The sequence below is a fragment of the Mus musculus genome, chromosome 5 (assembly GCF_000001635.26).
Source record: "Mus musculus strain C57BL/6J chromosome 5, GRCm38.p6 C57BL/6J".
NCBI classification, from domain to species: domain Eukaryota; kingdom Metazoa; phylum Chordata; class Mammalia; order Rodentia; family Muridae; genus Mus; species Mus musculus.
Window position 1 is genome coordinate 11,695,645 of NC_000071.6, and position 19,541 is coordinate 11,715,185.

General features: G+C 37.1%; 1 long non-coding RNA gene across 1 annotated transcript in view; it reads right to left on the reverse strand.

Moving 5' to 3' along the window:
• Positions 1-19,541, reverse strand: part of LOC108169027 — a 58,531-nt gene that overhangs the window by 6,664 nt on the left and 32,326 nt on the right. Inside the window, exon 5 of the long non-coding RNA XR_003955864.1 lies at positions 1,597-1,774. This is a non-coding gene — a long non-coding RNA (uncharacterized LOC108169027). The remainder of the gene's footprint in view (positions 1-1,596; positions 1,775-19,541) is intronic.

Below are 19,541 nucleotides of genomic sequence, written 5' to 3' on the forward strand. Positions count from 1 at the left end.
TATCTCTGGAACATTGCTTCTTTGTGCTCTGAGAAAACACTTCCCAGAAGATATCAACTCAGTGATGCTGGTTTCTTCTTAATCACCGCTAATTTCTTAGCTACAGCCAACCAGCATCAATCATCTGTCCCAGTAGTTTCTTGCTCCTCTTGACTATAAAGCCAGAGACACATGGCTGAAGCTGCCTAGTTCTGCAACTTGCAGAAACTGGAACATGGCCCTCTTGTTCTATTACATTATCAGTAGCTCTGTTTTCCAACTCCTTCACTGTCTATGCTTGTTTGTTCCGAATCTTGCTCTGCAGAGTGACCTTAAATTCAGAGACACAGGAAAACACCCAACTGACCATCCTATTCTGCTTACATCTAGAAGGGAAACATTCTTTTTTTTTTCTCTTCTCCCTTATGTTTTTCATTAATTTTCTCAACTGTTATACAAGTCTTTACTATGAAATGTTCTTCTTTTTAAAATTAGATATTTTTTACTTACATTTCTTTTTTTTTAAATGTTTTTTAATTTTCTTTTATTTCATCTTAGGTATATTTTTAATTAGATATTTTCTTTATTTACATTTCAAATGTTATCCTCTTTCATGGTTTTTCCTTTGAAAACCCCCTATCTCATCCCTCTCAGCCTGCTCATCAACCCACCTACTCCTGCTTCCTGGTGCTGGCATTTCCCTGTACTGGGGCATCATGTCTTCACAGGACCAAGGGTCTCTCCTCCCATTGATGTACAACAAGGCCATTCTCTGCTACATATTCACCTAGAGCAATAGGTCCCTGCATGTTTCCTCTTTGGTTGGTGATTTAGTCCCTTCTCCTCCTCTATGCTGTCTTAAATACCCTTTGTTCAAAAAAAAACTACTTTCTGTTTACTGATATTTTTTCCCTGTCAGCTGGTTACTTGCTCTGCCTACTGACTAGTGGTTGACATTATTTACCTTTGGAATAAAGTTGTGTGCTAGGGTTGAGGCACAACAGAAGAAAGAGATAGCCTTTGTTTACAATAAACAGACAGCTCTTGGTTTAAAGCTCTGTGCTAGGGGTGAGTTACACCACAGAAAGGGATTTTCAGTAGGAAACACAGTCCTGGGGTTCAAGTGTGATCAAACATCCTGCAGCATTAGCCAGTAATGCCCTGTTCATTGTATAAATGGAGCTCTCTGGCCACTTTTCTGGTTGTTTCTAGGCATGTCTGAGTGTGTCATCATGGGAATTCCAAGGAATATCACAACTTGGCTCTTCAAGCTGTTGCACATGACCAACAGGGACCCAAAATCACCTAGGAAACCCTGATTTATTAATTTATTAAATTTACAGTGAAAAGATCAGCTTAGGAACTTTGGTAAGGTCCTGAAACACTTGCCCCTCCAGAAGGGAGAGGCTAATTAACATTTCTCAGACCACAGGGTGGGAACTGACCTACAGATGGGGACACATTCCACAGGACTGACTGTTGCTCACCTTCAGACAAGGGATGTCCTTGTCAACTCATTCCCTAAAGACCAGTTTAAATGGTGCACTGCTCTGCCAATCATATTGTGCCTAGTTGCTGATGCTCTATTCTAACCCTGGAAACCATATAAAAACTCACCAGTTGGGTGCTGGGGGCCACTGCCTCTCCTTTGGGTCTGGGACGAACTTGGTGCACAGGAACATTAAATTCCTCTTGCTTTTTGCCTCAATCCCAGCTTCATGTGTTTTATTCACAGGATCTCCAGAAAGCTAAGGCTCCCTGGAGTCTTACAACAGCATTCTGTTTGCATATTTGCCTGCAGGCAAGAAAAGGGCACCAGATCTCAAGGTTAACTTTCTAGATGGTTATCAGTCACCATGGAGTTGCTGGAAATTGAGCTCAGGATCTCTTGAAGAACAGCCAGTGCTCTTAACCTCTGAGCCATCTCTCCAGCTCTGAAAACCCAGGCTTTTGACAAGAATGAATTTCCTATCCCTCTTGTCACGTAATTTATGGCAAGGTATCACCATTTCTGATTTTGGCTTATTGTCCTAACTGCTACTGAATAGAAAAGTAGGGATTCAGGAGTCAGCCCACAAACCACACAAACACTGCTCTCACTGAATCAGGCATAGTTTATAGAATGCACACCAATAAGGTCACCTTGTTCAGGAAACTCAAGACATGCCTGACCAAATGATATTGTATTTAAGGGAACTTCCATGAGAATAACATAGAAATTCATAAGTAATTATCAATAAAAACTTATCAACAAAGCTTAAGCTGTACAGTCATACAAAGTACATTTTGTAAAAATTACACTTCGATGGCCAGACATTTGTCTCCATTGGTAAGTGGCACTAATTGATCTTGACTAAAGTATGCGTTCTATACCCAAGTAAAATTAATAAACGTTGCTCAGAAAATCAGATTATATTTTTGCAATAAACATACACAAATTTGTTACCAACTATAATGTCTACCAGTAAGAAGTAAAAGTATAATTCTATCCTATTATGAACAATAAGAAAAATATGAATTTAAAAAAATTGTTAGCAACTTGGCATGCCATGTTGCTAGCCAGATTCCACATTCTTTACTTACATTTGTTCAGGCATTCTCATAAGAGTGTCAAACAATGAAATATCACAGAAGAATGTTGTTGGGCCTAGTAATACAACTTTTATAATTTAAACTAGAAAAGATGACTAAATTCAGTTATAAATAGGCAACCTGTGATTTATGACTGTGTATATAAAATATGGACTTATATTTTTGCAGCATGTATACTTATATAAAATAAGATTATATAAAATAAAATTAAGAGGTTTATAGGGGGATTAGTGAAGTATTCTTTAAATAACCTGAATTCAAAAATAATCTGAAAACCGTAAGCACCTTTGCTATGGCTTCTTTAACGAACTGTTTTCAGTAAATAAAAATGATCGATGAGTTACACATCTTAGATATTAAGAAACTGATTGAAGAGAGGGATTCAGCAGCAGAGTGCAATAAAAGGGAGACTACTCAAAAGACAAAAGAAAGAAAACCTCAGACAGCCAAGCTAACACCCTCATTTGGATGTGAGATGATTAGAAGATAAACAATGAAAAAAAAAAAAAAAAGGTCAGCAGAGGTGGATCTCAATTACTTAGAAAGGATAAAATGCAATAATTATAACAACAGGCTCATCAAAACAAATGTGAACCCACAACAAACAATGGCCTCCTCAGATCCCTTCTATGCAGTAGAGGGTGGAAGGTAAAGTTAGCCCACAGGAAAAAAGCACATAGCACAACAAAGACTTATCACAGCTTCAAACTCAATTGTTCTTCATGAATTGTAAAAATGTTCAGTACAGACTAAACAAGAATGTGTTTAAATTTGTATCATCAGTTTCCTTGAAAAAAGACCTTTATGGAAGTATATGAAAGGACTTTGTAGAAAAATGTATTTATGCAGTAGGCAGAAATAAGAAGGATATCTAGAAATATCTATATTATGTAAGTACAGGATATAGTCAATACATAACAATGTTTCAGAACCTAGTATTTTGTGCTATGAGTTTTAAGAATGAAAGGAAAAGTTTCCAGGTAATGTTTCTTTCAAACAAATGCCTGAGGCTAAGGATCTGGACTGGGGATAAACCAGCAGCATTCGTGGCACATGTGGTATCTACGGCCACAGAAGTTACGAGATTCTGTGACTATTTACGTAGTATGCCAAACACTTACTTCGAGAGTAACCACAGATTAGATTTTCAAAGATTGCCTAGTGAAGCTGATATGAATTGCCAGAATACAGTTTTGCCTTAGAGAATGTATATGCTTCTAATTAGGAAAAATAAGGACTGATATACCTCTACCACCACCCCACCCAAATCAATCAAATGAATGCTTTTCACTTCTAGGATGTAGAAGATGCACTTCCCCCTATACCTCCAGATTAACTGGACAAGACTTTGCATGTTATGTGGACCAAGAGCCAGGAGGAACTGAAAGGTATAAATAGGGCCCTATTCAAGCTAGAAACTTTAAGGATCTAAAGGAGACTATGATGAAGGTGGATTGGAGATGGCTCACTTACAAGCTGAAATTACTGTTCCTTCAACAGTAGCAAAACCTCTAATCCTCAATGTCCAAAACATAACCTACAGGAGAATTAGTGTCCAGAAAGAAGATGATAAACCAGGCATCCTTCACCATTTTCTCATGGATATGGTGCAAAAGAAAGGCAGCTAAGATCAAGTTCAGAAGTTCATGGGCTTATTACATCATACATATGTGAAGTCTCAGGCAATCTAAATGTCATTTGCTATATCAAACCAGTAGTTTTGAAAATAAAAGTAAATAGAGAAACTATAGTTAGTATTTGAAAATTATATTCATGAAAAAATTGAAGATTTAAAAACAACCAATGGAAATAATACACCAATTATGTACTCACATTATGAAAATAAACAAACTACCGAACAACTGGTGAACAACTAGAACAACTGGACTTTTAGTAGACTGTTTATCATGGATGATTTTCTAAACAGATACCAGGTACTCAAGTTAAATGAAGAGTAAGTAAACAATTTATACAGTCTGATTACCCCTAAGGAAAAAAGGAGAAAGAAAAAGAAAAAAAGAAAGAAAGAAAGGGTCAGGTGGTTTTAGAGCAAAATACTTCCTGACCTTAAAAGAATAATACCAATACTCCTCAAACTATTCCATAAAATAGTAACAAAAAGAATACTACATAATTCATTATATGAAGCCACAGTTATGTTGATACATAAATTACAAAAGACTCAACAATGAAGAGAATTTTAGACCAATTCCCCTTATGAATATTGAGGCAAAAATACTCAATACATTTCTCACAAACTGAATCCAAGAACAGATCAAAGTCATCATTCACTATGATCAAATAGGATTCATCCCAGGAACACATGGATGGCTTAATATGGAATCAATTATATAAACAAATTCAAAAGAAAAAAAACACATATTTACCTTACTAGATGCTGAAAAAAGCTTTTGACGAAATTCGATACTCCTTCATGTTAAAAGTATTGAAGAGATGAGTACCTCAAAGCCCATAGTTAAACATAATAAAAGCAGTATACAGTAAACCAACAGCCAGTATTGAAAGGGAGAGATCTTGAAGCAATCCTACTAAATGCAGGGGTAAGACAAGGGTGCCACTTCCTCTGTATCTATTCAATATAGCTCAAAGTTCTAGCTAAAGAAATTAGACAACAAAAGATTAAAGGGGATACAAATTGGCAAAGCAGAAGTCAAGGTATTACTATTTGCAGATGATAAGATAGTATACATAAGCAACCCCAAAAATTCTACCAGAGAACTTCCACAGCTGATCACTTCAGCAAAGTGGTTGGAAGTTCAATTAACTCAAACAAATCAGGAGCCTTCTTTTATACAAATGATAAATGGGCTGAGAAAGAAAATAGACAAACAATACCCTTCACAATAGTCAAAAATAATATAAAATATCTTGAGGTAGCTCTCACATAACAATAGAAAGATCTGTGTGAAAAGAACTTCAAGGTCTCTGAAGAAATTAATCAAAGAAAACTTCAGAAGATGGAAAGATCTCCCATACTCATGGACCAATAGGATTAACACTTACCAAAAACAATCTACAGATGCAATGCAATCCACTTCAAAATTAAAACACAATTCTTCAAAGACATGGAAAGAGCAATTTTCAATTTCATATAGACAAGTAAAAAATACCCAGGATAGTGAAACTAATTCTCAAGAATAAAATAACTTCTATGGGAATCACCATCCCTGACCTTATGCTGTACTACAGAGCTTAGTGATAAAAACTCCATGGTATTGGTACAGAAACACAGAGATAAAACAGTGGCATAGAGTTGCAGACCCAATATAAACCCATACACTTATGGACATTTGACCTTTGACAATGAAGCAACAAAACATACACGGGGGCAAAAGCATCTTCAATAAATGGTGCTGGACTAACTGGAAGTCTGTAAGTAGAAAAATGAAAATGGATCCATATTTGTCACCTTGCACAAAGCTCTAATCCAAGTGGATCAAGGACCTAGACATAAAACTAGATACTATGAATCTAATAGAAGAGAAATTGAATAAAAAGTAAGGTATCTCTGACCCAAAAGTCCATGCATGGTATGAAATCACTAATCAGTGGATATTAGCCACAAATGCACAAAGTATCCACGATACAATCCACAGAACTCAAAAATGTTAACAAAGAGAGGGCCCAAGTGAGGATGCTTCAATCACACTCAGAAGTGGGGAAGAAAATAATCACAGAAGGCACAGGCAGGGTGGGACCTGGGTGGGAGAGGGTAGGGTGCGGGGGGAAAAATCAGCAGAATCAGGTATAGAGGAAGACAGGAAAGAAGCATATAGGGTCAGCAGAATGAATGGAAATATGTAGCCTCAAGGATGGGTGGTTGTGATGTGGACCCCTTTGAAAGTGGGAGAGACTTACAAGGTGAAAAATTCTCAGTGCTTACTGGAGGTGACCATGGCCAAAATGCCCAACAGTGGAGAGAGGGAACTTGAAGAGTCCACTTCCAGTAGATAGAAATAGTCCCCAAGTGGGGATGGTTTTACAAACCCAAAGTCAAAATCTTTGACCCAGAATTGTTACTGTCTAAAAGAACTACAGGAACAAAAAATGAAAAGAGACTGAAGGAAAGGTAATCCAGTGACCAGCCCAACTTGAGATCCATCTCATGGGGCAGGGAGGACTAAAGTCTGACCCTATTGCTGATGCTGTGATGTGCTTACAGACTGGGGACTAGCATGGATACTCTCTGAGAGGTCTACCCAACAGCTGACTGAGACAGATGCAGATACTTACATCCAACCATTGGACTAAAGTTGGAGGCCCCTATGGTTGAATAAGCTGAAGGATTAAAGAAGCTGAATTGAAGAATGACCCCCTAGGATGGCCAGCAATATTAAATAGACAGGACCCCTGGCACATCCCAGCTCAGCCACCAACCATGTAGCCTATAAGCACTGGTCCGAGGCCCCTGGCACATCCATAGCAGAGGACTGCCTGGTCTGGCCTCAGTAGAAGATGAGTCTAATCCTCCAGAGCCTTGAGTCTCCAGGGAAGGGGGTGCCTGGTATTGGAGGGAGCATCCTCTTGGAGACATGGGAAGGAGGAACAGGATGGACAAATTATGAAGGACCGAAAGGGAGTCAATGGCTGGATTTTAAAGAAGTATATCAGTAAATAAAAAATAAAACAAACAGAAACTAGCTAGGTTATGGGCCTTAGAGAAAAAAAAAAAAAACTACTATTTTGCAAAAAAGAGTAGCAATAAAATGATGCCTAGTGGCATATTGCTATACTCATAGATCAGAGTATCACTAAACCCTCAAGGAAGAAACTTCTTGCAGTAGGTGGTTATTAACACATATTTTCAACTGGACAATGTGCAGAAAGTGAAGGACTTAGGAGCACTCAGCCTTTTTCAAAAACCTTCCTCTCAAGGCTCAAAAGTCTATGAAGAACTGAAAACAGAATGAACCAGAGTTGGTGGATAACTTCAAGGCAAGAATACTATCTAAACCTAACAGGTCTGATAAACATAAGCTCACAAAGACTCCACAAGTTCTTCAGAGTTTCAAAATATGCAAAAATCCTAGTAATGAGATGATAAGTGGACACAAAATATCATCCTCAACCAAGAAGCTATTTGTAATCAATAACTGTTGGGAAGAGGAAAATAGGCTGTCTTCAAGGCTAGTGTCATGCACAAAAGTGGGTAGCCCAAACAAACAAACAACAACAAAAACAAATTTCATACTCTTTGTATTTTGGGGTTTTTTTTGTGTGTGTTATACTGGCATGTTTGTTTTGGTTTTTTGTCTTTTTGTTTTTGTTTTTGAGAGAGGATAAAAGAGGGAAAGAATATGAATTCTACAGGAAAGTTGGGGAAATTGGGGAAGCGCTGAGGGAGTGAAAATATATGATCCAAAAATAATATATGAAAAATTAATAAAAAGGTTTAAAGAATAAACAAGTGAGCATGTTTCTAAATATTAATTAAAGTCTTTGCATTTAAGACAACAGTTATTCAATTTAAAATTAACCATTTTGTCTCATCCTTGTATTGGTCTCCTTGCTGTGTTCAGCTAGTACAGGATGTAACATAGTGCCCTTTCCTCATACACAGGCTGAAAAATATTCTGCAAAAATTTCTTTCAAGCAGTGTTTGAATTGACAGAGTTTGGTAAACTTAAAATTTGTTTCCTCACAGTTCTTTGAAACTAAGTTCTTGATGTGTTTCTCTATATATTGGTTCTAGTAGCTGATAACTTGTATGAGAACGGAATAAAGTGCAGGTTTTATTTCCCCTCAGTGTCCTGGAGACGCAGGTGTTTATGTATCACTGCCCATATCATAGTGTTCCTGTGATAATGTGGTGTCAATTGGCAGCTATAGAAGCAATTGTGCTCTAAGAGTTGATTTCTGATGTCTTTATCAAAACTAGGACTTTACACCCATGATAGTAATTTTTATGATTTGGCTTCTCCAATGCAAAGTAAGGGGAATCTGATTTCATGAAATCAATATAGTTTGCTTTAAACAGCTACAAAGTAGAGATATTGGCTAAGTGTGGAAAGCCTTAAACAGTGATGGGAGCAGGTGTGTCAGGAAGTAAAAGCAAAAAAGAGGGCTAGGCAAAAAGAATATAAATAAATTTTATGTGTTGTATAATATTTGCTATGTGAAAGAAATGGGAGATTAAAGGATTAACTGGAGGTGAGGGCAGTGGACAATAAGTATAATAAATAATAGTCGGGTAAACCAAAACTAAGTACACATGAAAAAACTTGATAGGAACCAGCTAATTAGTAAGCTAATCTCCAAATATGTTTAAAAATATTAAATGAGCTTGAGAACTTGTTCTGTATTCATGAGCCTATGCAGACACATTTATTCAATGACTATCACAAGGCGAGGCACAAGATGCCTCCCTATAATTTATTCGTCAGGCCATATGAGGAAGGCTCCAAAACCACACAGATTACCACTCTCCTTATTTCCTTACCATATCTATATGGTAAAGATGATTCTGCTGAAAATACCACCCACTTTTGGAAAGAAATTTCTAGAAATTTAATCTCTATCTCGCCTAGAAATGCCTCTCTTCTACATAGGTTTCATGCTGTTTTGGAGGATGCTCAGGGAGAAAACACGTCAATGGTCTGATTTGGACCTGGACACTGCATAATTTAATAACCATTATCCAAGAGAAAGGTAGCTATAGGTTTATAGATACAATAAAATATCGACATGATTGTTGTAAGTGAATCACTGGTTTCTGATCTGTTTTGGGTTTGTCTTTGCAAGAAGAAATTTCATCCTTAATACTGTAATCTATATCCTAGAGTAAAATGTGGTATGGTAATTTTGCTAATTGTCAGAGTTGTCAAGTTGTACATACATTTTTGGGAACCTACTTTTAGAGCTTTTTAGAGGACTCAACCTCTCATCTAGCCCACCACCCAGCAGAGGTAGTGGGAAAAAAGTTACTAGGATACAGGGGAAGTGGAGCAATTCAGCAATATTTCTTTGGGACAAGATTGATCTTCTTTGTCAGCAGTTCAGTTCCATATCAAACACCATATATGATTCAGCAGCCACAGACCAGTCCTCAAAGCAGGTAGCTACCAGACAAGAACCAGCAGCTGTAGTCCAGTCCTTTCAACAAGGAGACATCAGACATTAAGCACCTGTAAGTCAATCCTGAAGAAACCAACAGCCTCACCACCTGGCCTGGGATGAGGCTGCAGGAGCAGAAAGCTGCCTCAGGAACCTCACAAGCAGTTCTTGGCAAGTTTCTCTCAATGGCAGAGTTATCACAATTTAACAGTGCTATGTAAGGAGAACCAATATATGTGTGTCTTTAGTGAAGAATAACAAGGCAGAGCAAACCAAACCAAGGCTCCGTGCTCATCTCCCACTGTCTATGGGATCATATTTATACTCCTTCATTCCAGGTCCTTTCTCATGTTTTCTATATCAAAACATCCTTTCACCTGTATCTGCTTCAGGAAAAGAGTCTTTCATGCATTTGCTTTACAAGACCTTCTTTCACCTGTGTGCCCCAGCAAAACATTATTTGATAGAACTAACTTTCCAAAGAACTAGACGTTTCCATTTCATTAAAATTACCTTCTAAAGTCGGGCCTGGTGGCACACACCTTTAATCCCAGCACTTGGGAGGCAGAGGCAGGAGAATTTCTGAGTTTGAGACCAGTTTACAGAGTGAGTTCTAGGACAGCCAGGGCTGCACAGAGAAACCCTGTCTCGACACCCCTCCCCCCAAAAAATACCTTCTAAATAAACTCATAGATACAGACTGTTCTTAAACTTTGTCAGATCAACTTTTCTTTCCATGTGAAGTAATTAATGAAAGATGAGATGCTTCTGGTCAAAGTGCAGAGAATCACAGACTGAGGACTCAGGCCTGAATGGAGCATAGAAGTTAACACTTGTGCCCCCTCCAAGCTTGGCCAAAGCTGTGGAAACCCTGTTGAAGAGGAAGTAGAAAGAATGGGAGGTCTTAAGGGTGAAGAAGAGTGCTAGGAAATTCTGTCTCCTGAGGATGACATACTATTACACTCATGAACTGAGAGGAGCTCATGTGTTGCTACTTGCACAAGACTTGTTGAAAACACAGCAAGCCTAATCTGAGCATAGAAAATAAGGGTGTTCTTCATGCCATGTCCCTTCTTGGTGGAACTACTCTCAATGGTTAGTTGCTAGTGATAGAACCTAGTGGGGAAACCCCAACTCAATACCTTTTCGGCGTGCACCCAAAAAATCGTGAAGGACCATCTTGATGTAATTACATGAGGTCATTTAATTATGGAGCTCCGGGCTGACATGCATCCCACACAGGAGATAATGGATGATGGCCACGAGGCTAGGAGTTTTTATGGGTTAAGGGTCTTAAGGATGTGGAATTCAGCATATCAACACACTATTGGCTTATTCAAACATCAGCAGAAAAATTACATGTACGTGCAGGTTGTCAGAGTTCTGTGAATTGTTGACTCAGTTTAGACAGCCCTGTTATGTCCTCACATTCCTCTTTATCTTTAAGGTTAAGCTGTTCCCAGGAATATTTTAACTACGGGGCATACCCAGGTTTGCTTTTCTTTTTTCTCAGCCCCAGGCAGCCTCTAGACTCACAAACAACCAGCAATTTCTGAGTACTTTATATATGATTTACAGGTCTTGAAATTTCATCTTTCTTTCACTAGGAAAGGGAATATAATTCTCTTTTGAGCATGTGTCCACTGTTAATTTTCCATGGTGCAATTCACACAGAAAGTCAGAATAATCAGAATGTGATGAGGATGAATCATTCCATAGCAGCTATGTCAGTATTGAAGCAGTTGACAAACTTCTCCTTCGGGGGGGGGGGGGGTGGGCGGGGCGGTTATTTGTATTACTGGGTAAGACCACTGATGTCTCTTCTCCCCTATCAGCCTGCGTATTACCTTCTGGCACTAAGAAATACAGCCAGTAGGGAAGACATTTTCACGTGGAATTCAGGCTGATTTCTCTATGTCCTGTAGCAAAACTATGTGGTCTATCCAGCAATAGGGTCTTACCATGTAGTTACGGCCTTAGTGAGTTATGTGAGAGAGGCACGGCAGAGGGATGAAACTGACGGTGAGGTACGTGTTGAGTGTCATATTGGAGGGAATTTAATTGGAGAATGTAGTGTTGTGTAGATGTAATCATATTGCATTGTATTCAATTAAAAAAAAAAACAAAACAAAACCTCTTAGGCAATCAAGGTAGCTCCCATCTGTAATCTCCAGGGATTACAGTAGGAGGATTCCTATCAATCCTTGACAACCCTGAGTTGTAAAGTAAGAAGCTGTCTCAAAGCAAAAGCAAACAAACAAAATCTCTTTAAATGTAAAATAGTAGGGATAGTTAGTAAAGAAGAAAGTATCAGTGAAATAGAATTAGATATCAGAAAGTAAGACAAGAAATATCTACTATTAAGATATCTTAAGTACTATAAGTGCTACTAAATTTTTCATAGTAAAATAATGAGATTCAAATAAATGAAATTCAGTACATTTGGAACAGACATAAAAAGTTTAAAAGCCATATCAGTATAATAATTAACCCATAGGTAATATTCAAAACAATGTAATATTAAAGTCTGTATTAGTATTTTATCAATAAAGTTTACTTGAATCCAAATGTTGACATTAGGTGAATGGGTGCTAACAACATGTCATGAGTGGACTGAAAGCAATAGAGAAGGATACAAGCAGAAATGTAAGGTATGGAACCCCACTTCAATGTCTAAACTTATATGTTTGACTACAGTGATTAATATCATGAAGTCACAGAGAGATACTAGGTGTCACTGGAAATAGGAGTGATGAGGTAAGAGAATTGTGAGTCCCTACCTCATTGACACCCTAAAGTACTGAGAATTTTCTTCCTAGTCTATTTTGTGTTGCCATGTATAAATTTGAAACAAGATCTCCTAGAGTTTAAGCTAGTCACCCTAACTCTAATCAGATGATGGTGACCTTTGTACATCTCACATGTCTTCTCCTGTATGCTAGGATTATAGGCCTAGGAGACACCACAGCCAGTCTGACTATTTGCAGGCCTTCCTCCTCTCCTCCCTCTCCCTCCCCCTCCCTCTCTCCCTCTCCCTCCTCCTCCCCCTCTCCCTCCCCTTCCCCTCTCTCATTTTCCTTTACTACTTTTTTTTATTTCTTCCTTTTCCTCTTTCCTTAAAAAACATATTATAATAGAGACAAACAACTTGAAACTAAGCTAGCAATTATAAAATACTTCTTAATTAATACAACAGTAACAGGTGTAACATTTTATTTCAAAAATAAGCCTGTGAATGCTATAGAAACTTAAGGATTTCAAAGAATACTGAACAAATGTTAAAAACACCTTATTTAGCTCTTATTCAAGACCAGTGTTAAAATTCAGTAGTAAAAAACTGTTTCCATTCTCATCTAAAAATGAACAAGAAATGAACTGATGTCTATTTTTAAGTAATAGATAGATAGATAGATAGATAGATAGATAGATAGATAGATAGATAGACAGATAAAGGGAGAGGTATGAAGCACACTGTGAAAGATACAAATAATTTTATATAGTTTCATAAAATACTGCACTGCAACATTTGAAATGATTGGCAAGAAGAAAACTAATAGCAAATACACGAGGAAGTCCTCAGTAGCATTTTCCACACCACATGTAAGTAACACACACACACACACACACACACACACACACACACACACACACCTATCAATCTTCAGTGATTGTCAGATGAGTGGAAGCTTCTTGGTGGCATGGTAACTACTTAAAAGGCTTTAGTTGTAAAAATGTTTGTCCAAATTCTCATCAACTTTGCATAGGCTATTTTGCTAATAGTATTGCCATAACACAGATGTCAAAAGCACAACCTCTATGTTTAAATAGTCAGAATGGCATTATAAAAGTGGATAAAATCCAAGAAATTTAGAGTTCTAAAACTTAGCCTGGTATAACATAGTTAATGCTTTTTCAAGTTCTGTAAATCAATGAAAGGGAAAAATCCAGTTTTCTAAGCATAATTGTGCAAACTCTATAACTTATTTCAGAAAGCCAAAGGCATTTAAGCAATCAGACTCGTCAATTAGCCTAGCTGTGCAGTTACTACAGATTGAATTTACCTGGACTCTTTTTTTAGATATGACCTTGAGAAGTTCCTGAACTTCTCAATTTTCCATCCTTCAGAAGCTCACTTTAAAACCTCTCACTTGCTTCAAAATAGTGCTAAAAATAAGTTAGCTAGTTCTTCAAAAGATGCTATTTTTAAAATTAATAAAGCCAATAATAAAATCAAATTGTCACTAATACATTAGGGATTTATTCACTGTTTTTCCCAAGGGCCTCTGAACTAAAGTAGATGTACAAAATGTGTACCTTACCATTTATCTTTCTTCTTTGACTGTCAAACATGTAAGCACATATTTGTAAATAAACAAGGCAAGGTATTTTATTAGTATAACTTTTGAGATCAAAATTGTTATTTGCCAAGACATTAGCTACAAGTAATTGAATTTTTATTATTCCTATCCATATTGAGAAAACATCTATTTACAATGAAAACATTAGATCTCGGTTTTACTGATTCTAAAACAACAAACAAGTTTGTAATTAAAAATCAAACAACTAAGCCCAACCTAGAAGGGAGATATGCTTATCATTTTAAGGATTTAAAACATTCAGTAGCTTATTTATTTTTTCTTTCTCTTTGTATAGTGTGTGATGATTTGTATTACATTTGATGAATATATTCAGTACATTTGAAGAATGTTTCAAACTTCTTTCTTTCCATTTTGTGAAATCCTTTTGTAAATAAAATATAATGTAAACATAAAACTCAATGTCACACACAGAGCAAACCTGTCAGATTATGAGTCCAAGAAGAGCTGACAACATGGATGTATGAATAAAAAAAGATTTAAAGGGAAGAGGAAAAGGAAACTCTAAAGAAAGGCTATAAGCAGGGTTCTTATCTTCTTTAGAAGATAAAGGAATTAAGACAATTGCAACAACACTTAGTCTCTGGAATAAGGTCGAATGGAAACAGTTGAAGAGAAAGGGACTACTACTGTCAAATTGTTGGGAAGCCTATTGAAGGATGGGGCTCTTGGGTGATTCTAGGGATCTGAATTGGTACTTTGCCCTGGTTACTGCCTGGCTGCAGGAGAGTGGTGAAAGAGGCCATGGCATGATGTAAACTGTCAAGAGTGGGCCTGTCAGTCAGTTTTTCTCCTACATCTGGGTGAGTGGTCTGTGTATTTTCAGGGTCATTACATGGTTTAACTAAAAGAACTTATAGTAGTGTACTTACATCCTAATATAAAACCTACTTTGGGGAATACAGATATTATAACTATTTTAATAATTAATTAGATCATATCTTATATGACACATGGGTTTCTATTTTACATATATTTAAAATTTACCTGTATAGGAAGCATGAAAATCAAAACTCAGAGAAGATACATAACAGATTTGCTTGATGTCTTTGGCATGGATGTAGCTATTTAGTTGCACATTTATTATCATTCACAATTCCCTTACCTACCCATGGTATTATAAAATGAAGAGACTATAGGAATAAGGAGGCAGAAACTTCAGGTATCAAAAACTATGTTTTTCGTACTTCCCAATTCATAACTGCTAAACTTGCCCTATTCAACTCAAAATTTCCTAAAAGGTATTGAAGGTAATTTACACATTTGAAGTACATTCAACTGAGTCAAAGTTTCAGCAGTGATTCCTGGAGAATATTAATAATATTCCACTTATGTAGAAAAAGAGGAAGTTGAACAAGCTTAATAGGATAAAAAGGTTTATTCTGGGGTTTAATCCCAGCCTGATCTGTGATGTTCCTTGAGTAAATGTGAGTTTGGCTCACATTCTAAAGATATATCCACAAATGGCATTAATGACTAATAACTGTAGATTTACACAAAATGTTATTCTTCAAGAAGGGAAACATGCCTCTAATCTGTGGTTTCTAAAATATATGTGTGAAATGGGAAGTAGTAGACATTGGGCCAAAGAACATGTTTCTTATGGTTTCAAGATGTAGTTTGGGAAAAGCTCTTTGACTTTCTAAGGAAATTATATTAAATCTAAAATGCACCAAGGCAAAGAATAAGGGAAGTGGCAGAAGAGAAGCAATTGCAGATTTGCTCTAAGAATTTTGTATTATGGTTGCACATTTGAAAATTATCTTCATTTAGAAGTGAATGAGAAATAATTACGGTGAGATTGTAAACAATCTGGATTCAAAGTAAAGGTTTTATTTTGTAATATACTTTATGCTCTATTATATGCTGAGATATGTTTTGGCAGTAAATATCAATTTTGAAGTTTTGTTTTATTTTCATTGTGTATATTTATATGTGTCTGTGTGTGGATATATCCACAAGCATGCAGATACCTGAAAAGGTTAGATAAAGAACAATACCACCAGAAACTTGAACTATAGTCAATGATGAGTCACAGACATGGATTCTGGAAACTAAACTTAGGCCCTATATAAGAGTGATTTATTCAGAGTCATCTCTACAGCCTCCAAGTTAAATTTGAAAATGCCATTTTAGCATGTATTGAGACAATTGATGTCTTTTACCCCAATTTATTATCATACTAAACTTCATTAACAGATTTGTTTCAGCCTTCCCTAATTCGGCTTAATTAATCTGGACCCCCCCAAAATTTTCAAACACTGGACAACCAAACAGACAGCATACACCAACTGATATGAGGCTCCCAACATCCATACAGTAGAGGACTTGCAGGTCTGTGTTCATTCAGAGATGATGCACCTAACCCTCAAGAGACTGGAGGCCCCAGGAGTTTTGAGGTCTGGAGAGGTGGGAGTTGGGGGTATCCAAGTGGAGATGGGGTGGGGTGGGGAGGAGGGGTGGGATCTGGAGCAGTCAGAGGGTGGATAGGGAAGGGTGGGGAATGGAATATGGAGTGTAAAAATGAAATACAAATAAAATTAAAATAAAAAAAACAGATTTTTTGAAGAAAATCCTTTCATACACTTAATTTAATTAATTGATTCAAAAAAAGTAGAATTTACAGTAGCATAAATGTATAACAATATGTTATCTGTAATATATTTATGCTGCTACATATTATTATATGCTATATATAAATATATAGTAAAATATATAATTATATAAAATATAATAATGGTTCTGAGCATGCAAAGGATTGAAATCAAATAGATATGTAGATAGATAAATATAGATATATAGATATAGATATCATTAAAAGAAATAGTCTTTGTTCTGATAGAATTAATTTATTTTTTTCCCATTTTTTATTAGGTATTTAGCTCATTTACATTTCCAATGCTATACCAAAAGTCCCCCATAGCCACCCACCCCCACTCCCCTACTCACCCACTCCCCCTTTTTGGCCCTGGCGTTCCCCTGTACTGGGGCATACAAAGTTTGCATTTCTAATGGGCCTCTCTTTCCAGTGATGGCCGACTAGGCCATCTTTTGATACATATGCAGCTAGAGTCAAGAGCTCCGTGGTACTGGTTAGTTCATAATGTTGTTCCACCTATAGGGTTGCAGATCCCTTTAGCTCCTTGGGTTCTTTCTCTAGCTCCTCCATTGGGAGCCCTGTGATCCATCCATTAGCTGGCTGTGAGCATCCACTTCTGTGTTTGCTAGGACCCCGCATAGTCTCACAAGAGACAGCTACATCTGGGTCCTTTCGATAAAATCTTGCTAGGGTATGCAATGGTGTCAGCGTTTGGATGCTGATTATGGGGTGGATCCCTGGATATGGCAGTCTCTGCATGGCCCATCCTTTCATCTCAGCTCCAAACTTTGTCTCTGTAACTCCTTCCATGGGTGTTTTGTTCCCAATTCTAAGGAGGGGCATAGTATCCACACTTCAGTCTTCATTCTTCTTGAGTTTCATGTGTTTAGCAAATTGTACCTTATATCTTGGGAATCCTAGGTTTGGGGCTAATATCCACTTATCAGTGAGTACATATTGTGTGAGTTCCTTTGTGAATGTGTTACCTCACTCAGGATGATGCCCTCAAGGTCCATCCATTTGGCTAGGAATTTCATAAATTCATTCTTTTTAATAGCTGAGGAGTACTCCATTGTGTAGATGTACCACATTTTCTGTATCCACTCCTCTGTTGAGGGGCATCTGGGTTCTTTCCAGCTTCTGGCCATTATAATTAAGGCTGCTATGAACATAGTGGAGCATGTGTCCTTCTTACCAGTTGGGGCATCTTCTGGATATATGCCCAGGAGAGGTATTGCTGGATCCTCCGGTAGTACTATGTCCAATTTTCTGAGGAACCGCCAGACTGATTTCCAGAGTGGTTGTACAAGCCTGCAATCCCACCAACAATGGAGGAGTGTTCCTCTTTCTCCACATCCACGCCAGCATCTCCTGTCACCTGAGTTTTTGATCTTAGCCATCATGACTGGTATGAGGTGGAATCTCAGGGTTGTTTTGATTTGCATTTCCCTGATGATTAAGGATGTTGAACATTTTTTCAGGTGCTTCTCTGCCATTCGGTATTCCTTAGGTGAGAATTCTTTGTTCAGTTTTGAGCCCCATTTTTTAATGGGGTTGTTCGATTTTCTGAAGTCCACCTTCTTGAGTTCTTTATATATGTTGGATATTAGTCCCGTATCTGATTTAGGATAGGTAAAGATCCTTTCCCAATCTGTTGGTGGTCTTTTTGTCTTATTTACGGTGTCTTTTGCCTTGCAGAAACTTTGGAGTTTCATTAGGTCCCATTTGTCAATTCTTGATCTTACAGCATATGTGTATATATAAATATATAAAAATATACACATAAAACTTTCATGATGATGAAAAGAAACACAGCTCATTAATATGACTTGTTAATGAAATATAATGTGCTCAGAGATATTCTATTTGGAAATACAGCAATATGTGGTAGAGAAGTTGTTGTGTTATTTTGTTATCTTTTGCAAATTAGAGATAAACATAACTTGAATATGTCAAAAATAAATTTAAAATGTATTTTAAATTTTATTTAGCATGAGCTATGAACATGTGATTTTACATATTTGAAGACAATTGTTAGACATGGATTTCTGTTGTATTTATTTTCAGAATTTCTTTTATTCCTTCAATACTTGTATATATTCTCAAGAAAAACGACTTACTCCAATTATCATATTTTCTATTTATGAATAAGATTCTAATGTGTATCATTGTAATGAACACATATTACCTCAAAATATTGTTTATTCGTATTTATTAATATTTAAGATTTAAGAATTTCGCAAGTATATGGTCCTTTGATTATGACTGTCATATTTCTGGATATAGTGGTCTGAACTAGGTACCTAATGTGTTATACACTGTTTTAATACGCTTTGATTTTCATGGCCTTTAAAATCTGCTGGCATTTTAGGGTGCCTGGCTTTGTATGTGTGTTGTTCTTTCTTCATAGCACCAAGAAAATTCCCCAGACAGATCATTATGAGACAAATATCTAGAAAAGTACCACTGAGTTTGTTCTAACTTGGCCATCTATTGCTGGTAATGGGGCTTGCCTTTAAATGTGGTTTGTCTACTGAGCACTGGGACAGCATTAGAGAAAGTTAATTTTAAATTTATTGTCTTGCTCAGCCATCTTCTGCGAAGATTTTACCTGCAGTAGATGGAATCAAATGCAGACCTATAAATAAGAGATTGAAAGATCTTGATACGCTCACTAAATGCTAAATTGTATGTCTCCATCAAATCTTTCTCTTCAAGGCTCAAAGAACTTTGTTGAAGAGGCAAAAGACGTATTGCACGATCTGGTGGAAATTGAGTACCTCAAGAAATAATGTCTTTGCCTGGTGTGGTGGTGCACGCCTTTAATCCCAGCACTCGGGAGGCAGAGGCAGGCAGGTTTCTGAGTTCGAGGTCAGCCTGGTCTAAAAAGTGAGTTCCAGGACAGCCAGGGCTATACAGAG